The sequence below is a fragment of the Anomalospiza imberbis genome, chromosome 2 (assembly GCF_031753505.1).
Source record: "Anomalospiza imberbis isolate Cuckoo-Finch-1a 21T00152 chromosome 2, ASM3175350v1, whole genome shotgun sequence".
In the NCBI taxonomy this organism is placed as follows: domain Eukaryota; kingdom Metazoa; phylum Chordata; class Aves; order Passeriformes; family Viduidae; genus Anomalospiza; species Anomalospiza imberbis.
The window spans coordinates 29,542,577-29,553,740 of record NC_089682.1 but is presented as its reverse complement, the minus strand read 5'-3'; the positions used below and the strand labels follow the sequence as shown (position 1 = coordinate 29,553,740).

At 37.6% G+C, this 11,164-nt stretch overlaps 1 long non-coding RNA gene across 1 annotated transcript; it reads left to right on the top strand.

The window, feature by feature from the left end:
* The first annotated feature begins 597 nt into the window (after nucleotides 1-597).
* On the top strand, nucleotides 598-9,548 carry LOC137465892 (uncharacterized). Its single transcript, XR_010994875.1, has 3 exons — nucleotides 598-739; nucleotides 6,599-7,088; nucleotides 8,789-9,548. It is a non-coding gene; the product is annotated as an uncharacterized lncRNA (long non-coding RNA).
* Nucleotides 9,549-11,164: the final 1,616 nt, after the last annotated feature.

Sequence of the window (11,164 nt, the reverse complement as noted above, 5' to 3'; positions counted from 1 at the left end):
ATATCCTGATTAAAAAAACACCCCTTCCCTTTAGGTATAGAACAGAAAAGAAAAAACATTTTTATAGAAATTTCCCATAAAGTGAAATTATAAAAGAAATTATAAAAGAAATATTGATGTCTGGTCAGATGAAATATTTTATTTGGCATGATTTGTAAAATTTACTTTGCTTTGGGTTTTCTTTGTTATTTTTTGCAATAGATGGTATTCAATTATTGTATATTATATAAGCAGAAATGTGAGTGGTTTTCATCAAATTTCTCAGTTCTTTAAAATCTTGACAACAAGCACTATTTATAAGGGCACTTTCAGATTTCTGGAAAATTTTTATCACAAAACCTATATTTTTTTGTACTAAGGATTGTTTCAGGGGAAGATTTTAGAGTGGTAAACTCTGGTGACTAAACAAAGAGTTAGAACCATAACTTTAAGCATTCAGCTTAGAAAACAAAACAAAAAAAGCCCCAACCCAACTTTAAAAAGTTTACATTAAAAATCCTGACAAGGATTTTTTTTCTCACTCCATTTTAAAATGCTTTAAAATAAAAGGCTCCCCAAATAATTCCCTTTTCACATCTTCAAATTTCTTACATTTATATTTTTCATTGTCACTTTCCAGTGCAGCTTAACTCTGAGTGTGCTGAAGCTTGAAATGTAGCTTCCGATTTATAATAGCGACAGGACATGCAGCAAATGTCAACAAATCCCCTGTCACCCAGGCAAGGAGGAAATGTGAGAGGTAAGGCAGAGTAGCCCTTCCTTGCTGCATAAAACACACACAAATAAATAAAAAAACAACAAAAACCAAAACAAAACAAAACAAAAAAAAAAAAACACCATCAGTGAAAAATAAAGAACTAAGATCCTGGTCATGAAAAGCTATATGAGCCCATTAGTATCAAACCAAAATCAGGACAGGATGGTGACACACTGAAAATTTGCAGTTATGCATAAAATGCAGGTATAGAACTATGTGATTATTGAGAGGTACCTAATTTTAAAATGAATCTCCCCCACCATCAACCTCTCTCCTTGCAAAATTAAAGGAATTCCAAACACCAGCCTGACCATATTCTAAAAAAAAAAAGCACCCCATAAAACCCACATCACTGACCTCGGGTGACCTCAATAAATAAGTAACTGCTGAAGGATGAGCTCCCTTGTTGTGAAACAATAGACCCAAACTTCAGTGGAGCACATGCAGGAAAATGTCACAGGAGGGTAGCACAGGATTTCAGAGCAGAAAGAAAGTTTGGGGAATAACAAGCACACACTGCGAGTTGTTGAAGTAATCTTTAGCAAAGGAAATTCTGCATCTGGCTTAACTTTTAGGGCAGCAGGTACCCCTCCTCCCCCATTCTGTTAATAGAGATGGAGAGAGGTGATAGAAATACATTGTATTCTTTGCCACCCACTCTTTTTTCCCAGTCTCTGAGATGTCATTTAATAAATTTATTCACTGGCCAACAATGAATCATGCAAAACATAGCAGGCCACTCGTTCTTTGCAAATTTTCTGTCACTGGTTTTTACTCTTTTTAATGTGATCAGTCACCTGAGTCACATTACATACAGGCTTATTTCTGGCTCCAGCTTGGAACAGAGTACCTGTAAGACAAGAGGGAAAGCTGCCTTTGATTGTGTCAAAAGGTCTATGAAATTAGGAGCTAATAGACTGGCTCATAAAAGAAATCTAAGAATATTTAAAATCTTTTCCTTTGGACTACTTCCTGCCTGAAAAATCCTTACTAGGAAATGTGGATATTATGAGCAGGTTCATTCTTAAAATGGATTTTCTTCTTTTATCATCAGGGACAGAATGTGATTTAGACAAATGGAGTGTTCCAGGGAGCTTTCTTGTGTCATTTGAGGCCTTGTCCATCTGTAAGTTGAGGCCAGTGCCTGTGAAAAGCAGGGCTTGCCTGTCCATCATATATGCAGATTTGAACTCAATACCACAGTTGCAAGAGAGGGAGTCAGTTCATCTTCAGAGGCTACCACCACTCAGCTGGATATTAACTCCTTAATCCCAGCTATGATAATAATCATGTGTTAGTTAAAACCATTTTCCTGGTTGCTTCACTTCTTTCTGAGACGAAAGAAGTAAAGAAATGATAAAGGGAAACCTGCTTCATCTGAGGCCAGAACCAGACTGGCTCAGAGAGTAGTAAGCTCATGTAAAATTGAGTTTTGAATGTTAATCTTAAAACATTCATGTCCTAGTTTAAGATATCTGACTTAAATTTAGAAGTGGCAAGAGTGAAAACAGAGTTAGGAAGAGATTGGGAGAGCAAGGTGTAGGCAGAGAGGACTAGTTTTAGTCCTCAGCAGTTGGTATTGTTACTAGAACACTGGGCAACACAGCAGGAGTGCTGTTCAGGCATTAACACTGGAACCTCTCCTCTTCCTCAAGTCTCTAGATTTAAAAGCCAGATGATTATGCAGGAGTAGTATTTTCATCACCTTTTTACATGGAAGGACGGACATGTCTGGGTAGGAGAGGCTCCATTTTCTGATTCACATTTATATTTACTCTGTCTTGCATTCAGTCATTTTTTTCAGCAGGAAGATATAAAGTTGTTGCTGACTTTGTATTCTGCTGTACCACAACAGTGGGTAGAGGGAAAGGAAAGCAAATGTGCAGAGTTGCCAGGAGACAGATTTATTCTGAACTTCAGCACCGTGGAACTTCCACCATGACATTTCTCCCTTCTTCCTTCATTGCCTCGCTCCAGGCATGAGGCAGATAGACCAGATATTGGAGGAAATGACCAGCCCCTGTTTTGTTCTAAAGCATTCAGCTCTGTTTTGTTTTGGGCCGTTCACAGTCCCACAAAACAGTGTGAATGTTTTCAAAGAATGGCTGTGAAATGGGTGCAACATGGAAAATTCAAGTGGCAAATCTGCCTAGAAGCATCTGATCATTCTTTTTCTGCTTTCTTGTTTCCAAATGCCTATTTCTTCTTTGTGTTTAAAAGTAGCACTTGGAAAGAGGGAAAATAAATCAATCTGTTAATCTGTTTTTCTTGTGAAATAATATCTGTTTGCAAATACTCTTAAATGTGGATTAGGAATGGGGCAGAACTGGTGTTCCCCATCCACACCTCTGCCACATTCAGAGGATGATCTGAAAACACATGCCACCATGAGAAATGTATCTTTAAAAAGTAGTTTTTATGTTTTTTGCTGATCTGAATTTGAATCCTGACTTGCAGCATAAATGGGAGCATACACAGTCTAAACTGATTTACCATCTCTGTAACTTTTTTCTATTCATCACTAAACTGTACTGATTTTAATCTGACCATGAAGAGAAAGAACTTGAAGAAACTATGGAAAACAGTTAGTGACATTAGAGTATGGAAATGGTAGAATTAAAGAGACAAAAGCCCTATAATGAATACAAAAGCAACAAAAAGAGCCTTATATGTCTTTCTAGACATAAACCATACACAATGGCACACAGAAATGTAGCCTACTAGGTATAGGACAACGGAATATAGCACTCTCATACCTTTGAGGGTGGGTCAGGGTTATGGAAACCAGGGAATATTGGTCAGATACTGGAGAAAGGAATTATTTTAGTTGCAATTTCCAAAGAACTTGAAAGTAGGACTACTTTACTGTAAAGAAATTGGATTAATACCAGGTACAGTTTCTATTAAATAGAATAGAATAGAATAGAATAGAATAGAATAGAATAGAATAGAATAGAATATTTCAGCTGGAAGGAATCTAAAGTGATCATCTAGTTTTACTGCCTGACAGTTTCAGGACTGATCAAAAGTCAAAGACGGTTATTAAGCTCATTGTCCAATTGATTCATTAATACTGAAACACTCTGTCAGAGGCTCTCTATGAAGCCTCTGACATTTTTTAACCACCGTCTTGGTAAGGAGATAGTTCCAAAGTCTAAACTTCATCTGGTGCAGCTTAGAACCATTCCCATGTGTCCTAACACTGGACAGCAGGGAGATAAGCACCTCCCTCTCCACCTCCTCAGGAAGCTGTAGAGAGCCATGAGGTCAGGTCACCCTTCAGCCTTCTTTGTAACTGAGTCTACTTATAAATGTCATATAAGGCTATCTAAATGGGGAAGGGAAGATCACAACAAATGTCTGTTTATGATGGCTTGTTTCTTTAATATGGTTCCTTCTGCCCGTTCCCTGGTGAAGAAAGATCACATTCCTCAAGTTATTCTGATCACCCTGAGTGCTTTAAACACAAAATATTTAATTTATCTCTAATTTATGTTTTGAATCTCACTTCTTTTAGAGCTTTTTTAAAGTTGTCCTTGCTTCAGAGCTCTTACTAGTTTTATCTTAATTGTGAGTCACATTCCGCTGTTATTATTGTTTACCATTTCTATAAGTTTTGTTCTTAGGTTCCCTGTCATTTTATCCCCATAGATGTGAAAAATACAATTCAGCCTTTCAGCTATGCCATAGGTCTGGGTCTAGCCTTTCCACTGCCTGAGAGAACATGCTAAGATCAACACTTGAATCTCACCAAGTTGATATAAAGTAACTGCTCCTGCTCTGGTGTGGGGTCCTCTGTGGGCTGCTGGGTGGATATCTGCTCTGACATGGTTCTTCATTTTGCATAGGGGGACAATTTTCTTTGTCATGGCCTTTGTCATGGGCTACAGGCAAACCTTTGCTCCAGCACTGGGAGCACCTCCTCCCTCTCATTTTTCAGCAACCTTGGTGTATGCAGGGTTGTTTCTCTCACATTTTTTATCACTCCTTTGCCTCACAGCTGTTATGCAGCATTTTTTACACTTTCATAAATGTGAGGATTTGCCAGCATCACCTATGGTCTAAGCTTTGGACAACAGGGAATCTATTTTGGAGCCATTTGGCCTCTCATAGATAACACCTGCAGACCACCCAATGCTAAAGCCTTGCCATGTAAGCCCAGTACAACGTGGAAGCAATATGCTGGCTTACATGATTGTCAAATTTATACTAACTGAATAATTCTGCAGATTAAAACAAAGTAATGGTGTAGGTATATGTGAATGTCTCATGCAGGTGCTGCTTTGGATCCACATCTGAGATATGACCCTGAAAGGGCAAGAAAGAACTTAATTTTTCTTAATGAGGCTCTACCTAAAATGTATCAGGAATAGCTGAGAATGGGTCTGCAATATGAGCAGAAGACAATGCCTGTGAATGTATGACAATCTCTTCACAAATATGATAAAGCTCCAAAGAGACATTTATTTACAGCTCTTAGGAGCTATTCAGACATTCAGAGAGTGCAGAAGAGGTTTCTTGCACAGAAAAGACAGAAGCCTAGGATGGAGGTAAATCATCTTCAGTCTTATTACAATGGCTATTACAAAATATTTAAGTGGGTTCTTACATATCTGCTTTCTCTACTTGATTTGGCTGATGTTGCCTCTGGTGTTGTTATCCACAAACACATTTTTTCCTTTTTCTAAGTTACTAATAGTAACTTCAAAATTATGGAGGGTCTTAAGTTAATAAATATATTAATTAATAAAGGCCCAACTTCAAGCAATACTCTCCAGCTCTTCAGTGTATTAGAAAAGGAAATTGTGTTTGTAATAGAATTGTAAATGTAACAGTCAAAATAGTAGATGTCATGAATTCTTATAAAGAAACTTTCTGCCTCCCCAAATTTCCTGACCTGATGTTGATTCACAGTGTACAAACAATACAATGTTTGCCAGGTTCTAATGAAGACAATTCTTAGTCTAACATATTCAGAACAAATTAAGACAATTTTAGTTTCCTCGTATTTTTAACTTGTCCTTCTAGAAGCTTATCTATCATGTACAAATTCTCCTCTTCACAGGTAGTATAGCTGGAATGATAGCAGGCTAGATTAATTACTTTTCTTTCCATTTTGACATAGAGTCATAGAATCATAGAGTATGCTGAGTTGGAAAGGACCCACAAGTATCATCAGTTCTAACTCTGGCCATGGACAGAGCAATGCTAAAAATCACTCCATGTGCCTGAGGGCATTGTCCAAACACTTCTTGAACTCTGTTAGGCTTGGTGCTGAGACCACTTCCTTGGGGAGCCTGATCCAGTGCCCAATCCCCCTCCAGGTGAAAAATGTTTTTCTAATACCCAACTTAAAGATTCTCTGGCACGGGCAACAGACCGTGCACAATCAACAGATTGTGTCAAAAGACTGACACAGAACAATGCCCTTGAGTTCTATTGCTGGCCATTGTACAGGAGAGATAAATGCTTGCCCTTCTGCTTCTTATAATGAAGAAGTTGAAACTTCTGAAACTGTGGAAATCTCCTAAAGCAATAATGGTGTGGAATATTTTCAAGATATCCACTATTGATCCTATCTGTTGGCTGTGTTGTTTCTTGTCATTCTTTCTCCTCCTCTTTTCTGCATGGACAAGTTTCTTGGTAAATTTTAAAGATAAAATTGTCTCATCACCTCTTTAATGAAGGTCTGACATGTAGGGATCTGGATGTAGGTAAAAATGGAAAACCCAGAGAAAGAACAGTCTTTATAGCTAAAACTTACTTCTTCATGTACAGCACCATATGTAAGGAATACACAGAACACAAGTGTTCTATAATTTCTTGTTTTCCTTTCTTCAGGAAAAACTCCAACTGTGTCTGAAAAACGACAGATAAATCTGTTACGTAGAAGACCATCCAGCAGAGTAGCAGAATTCTGAATTTGATAGGGTACTTTGATAGTGATGAGAAGAGCAGGAAGTTGAGAAGAAGGAAAAAAGAAAGGAATGCAAGAATGAAGAGAAATGGAAGCAGAAGAACAGTGTAATCAATGTAAGGTTAAACAGAGAAGAAAATGAGACTGAAGGCTATCAGAGAATGGTGACTGAGTTACTTTGAGACGAATTTCATAACACTGAAAGAGGAGATAACAGAACATGATGAAGCTCTAAGAGACTTATTTTAGACCTGAAAGGTCATATTTCAGCTGCCAAGAACTTGTTCTCAGTTACTCTGAGCTGTACAATATACTGTTCCATTTCTTGGAGACAAACCAAAGGATCCCAAATTATCAGCAGCCACCTGATCTGCAGTGCTGGAGACATGAGAAATTCATTAAGAATTTAATAAGGTGAATGAGGGAAAATATTTTCCAAGTAGTGGTTGCATGATTTTCAGTTTAATTTAAACATACATGTGTCTTCTTTCTTTTTCGACACTACTGATCTCCAGTAACAGTGAAAAAACGGAATCAGTCCAAATAAACAGAGTCCTTCTCTAGCTCTGTGTACCAAGCAGAAAAATCCAGAATAACTTTAGCTGTACAGTGGTGTGGATGCATTAATCCAAATGATTTGGTTACTTGGTTTGCCCTTACTGAAAGAAGGCACATTTAAAAACTATTTTGGCATTGCACACTATGCATCCAATGTTTGTGTCCATGAGTATTCTACCTTGTCTATACAAAAAAATGCCAATGGAATATTATCCTATCTTGGCAATACATTCACAGGCACAGAATGAGGATATGTGTCTGATCAGTTGGACTTGCACAGTTCAGGAACCCTTTTCTTCAAACCTCATTGTAACTCCAGCAGTTTTTTTTCAATGTTGATAGCCCTGAGGGATATAATAAAATTAATTTCTTCGCAAACCTTAATGACCACTTCATCAAAAATTGGTTTTCCCCTCTCTCTTATTAGGTAACTGACTGCTCATATAGCAACATTCTCTTGGATAACAAAGAACAAAAAAGAGCATATAGAATTTCTCATGTTACAGCTCCATGGCTGGGACAAAGTCCTCTAATATTTTAATGGATATGCTTTTGTTTAATGAGATGATTCTTACTGCTATATTTCCAGTGCAATTAGCTCCTTCTAAAGTGAACTTGCATTCTTGGCTCCAGAAGGTGATATGCAATGGGATGATTTGTCAGCTTAAATTCAAGCTGCAGCTACTTTACTCTTGTCCAGTAGTTCATGCTGTAGTGCTGGAACTGCTAGGGTGATGTTGGTTTTTTTGTTTTCTGTGGCCTCAGAACTGATTCTGATTTTTCCACTGGTTTTCGAGGCACCTGTGAAGCAGCATAACAGAGAAAGAACCATGTTCTTAAAAATAGCTATTTCTGTATTTCAGCAGTAGCCACACAGAAGCTTGATATCTTACACAAATAGGTGCACCCTATTGCATAGTAATTTTTAGGCAAAGAATTCCATGATTCAAGCATATTTCCTGTTACATCCCAAGACAAGTTTTCCCAAGCCACTCTACCAGCAGGATGATAAAGCAGCGCACTGTCTTCTGTGAAGCTATGAATTCCTGCCTAGTTATGTCAGATATTATCAATTATCTGTTTTGCTTGACACTGATACAGAACAGTGCTAACAGGCACATAGGGTGTGTCATCAAGCTGCTAATATCAATGAGGTTGCAGGCTAGGCCCTGAAGATCAATTCTTTGAGTTTTATGCAATGGAGAAAGAGGAAGGAGACTGCAGATGTGTAAAACTTTTGTCAGCCTGCAAGCTTGTTAATGGAATTAGTTCGCATGCATCAATATCACAGATGGGTAATGCCAGAGACATGGCAGACACAATGTGATAAGTAGTGCATCAAATGGGAAGGAGCAGGATCATACCAAACAGAGGCAAAACAGAGGGCAAAACTGAATGAAGAGATTAGATGTTCATGCAAACCACAGTCAGGTAGGAGGAGAGGACCAGTTACTTTATATTGACTTAATTTACCACAGCTGTGGGTGTACACTGTAGATGCCTTGAAAAAAAAAGTTTGTGTAAACATCTACTTTGGGGGCTACCTTACACTTTAGGTGTCAGTGTCATCATGTGGCTCTCAAAGATGTGAATGACTGCAGTGTGGGTAGTGGAATGAAGAGGAGCAAAATGGATGAGTGCAGATTAAGTTTTCAAAGAAGACAAGATCAGTCATGTCAATAGCCATTTGTTTCACATCTTTACTACTTTTGACACGACAATACTGTCAGAACAGACAAATGTTAATTTCTCTAATACTCTTTTTCAGACTCAAAAATTAACATAATGAGGGACAAAGACCCAAACAAGTTAGAGAAATTTCCTGAATTGCAAGCAACCAGAGCAGGAAGGAGTAGATAAATGCTGGTAAACAATGATTCTTAAGTATCACCACTAGCCTTAAACACACCAACTATTAAACATTAAATGTGATCCTAAGTTAGCTCAATTCAGAGCAACATGACTGGTTTTGTAAGTGATGTGCTCAACCCAAAAAGACAGTCAGAGTTTTTAGAATTGGCACAGTAGATTCTGAGTGTGACTTCTGAGTTTGACCCACATATTGATATTCTAAACTGGCTCAATTTATCAGCCTGAGTCAGTGATGCTCTGAGGATCAGCACTATGGAATACCCTCAGGCTTCACAGAATCACAGAATGGGTCAGGTGGGAAGGAACCACCATGAGTCATTTTGTCCAACCTACTCAGGCAGTGTCATCCGAGAGCACGTGGCACAGGATAGCATCCAGATACTTCTTGAGTATCTCCAGTGAAGGAAACTTCAAAACATCTCTGGGGAATCAGCTGTAGTACACAAAACTCTAGTGTGTCTCTTCCAGGCTTCCAAGAAAACTTGCTAAGCATTTTGAGCTAGGCAATATCAAAGCCAGTAATAACAAAACAAAATAAACCAGAAAAAAAACCAAAAAAAGGACCTCAGAGAAACAGTGCTATGATTGAAATATTTATATTTTATGTCCAGAATGTAAAGTAGAGCAGGAAGCCCAAATTTTTGCTCAGATGAGTCTTGATCTCCTCCCATGGTTACCTTGACACTTTAGCTTCATCATAAGCAGTTTCATGTGTGGTTGTGGTGCATTTGGCAGTAAAAATGACAGGCACAACATATAACCTATGTTATTTGCACTCTTCTAAAAACCCAAGTAAGTTCACCAGGATACCCTTAACACCATTAATCAGATAAAACTTTTGGCTAGTGCTTCATCTGTCTAAATTATGTAGTGTTATTTTACTGAAGCAAATGACTCCTTGGTAGTCAAGACAATGGTTTCAATTCAACAACTCCCCATAATGAGAAGTATTTGAACCTCATAAATGTCATAGAAGAAAAATACATGAAAAACATGATTTGGGGGAAGAATTCTTTAATAAATAGTCTATCTGTTAAATTAATACTCTGACAACATCACAAGGCTTTTTTGCATCATTACTGCATTTAACACAGGTGACAACAACTATGCCACCAAAGGAGGGACAGTATTTCTATATGTATGCAAATATACATGCAGAGTATAGTCAAGGCAAGAAAATAATCCAGCAAACCTTCCTTTGCTAATTCCTGTCCTTGAATTTTGTTAAAATATTAAACATATAGAATTATTCTCCTGTTCTGGAGAAAGAACATGAGACTGCATATTCAGAAATGTATTTTATTATGGTAAGAAGTCAAATTACATGGCACTGGGTCTATCTAACAGTCTCATGTATACTACAGAAACACAGAGCTAAAAAATTAGGTAATGTAAGATAGGCTGTACACCAAACCTGTCCCACTGCAATCTAAATGAGGTTATTGACTCAGAGAAGGAGTCATTGATAAAACAATTATTACCAGCAGCCAGATGTGTGATAGCTCATTTTTGGAAATGGACAGATGCCCCAGCATTAATGTCCAATAGATATCAAACATAAGAAATTCTTTGAATAGAACCAAAATGACAAGCAGCCTTATATCAAAATGTAGTAGATTTAATGTGTAGCATTTCCTTGGAACCATAACAGAATAAACACATGACTAAGAGGCCAAATAAGCACAAATTAATCTTTTAAAGGTGACAAATTTGCTATGTATTAGTCAGGTTGTCCAGAAACTTAATGCATTCCAATAAAGTTTTATTTATTTTTTTAAGCTACAAGGACATAATGTACTCAAAAGTTAGGTGCATAATTTCAGGTATATTCCCCTTATTTCCATTCATTGCACATCCTTATTAGAAAACTCTGCCATCTGAATATTATATTGCTGTGCCAAATGTGCAATTCTATAAATCAGCCAGTGAGAGAGGGTGCCAGCCCTTCCTTATGATAAATACAGTGGCAGGATTCTACTTTGTTTTGTAGCATGTAAGACTGATTAATCCAAAGCTGTTTGCAAACTTCATTTCATACAGGATACCCCCACCCTTACGAT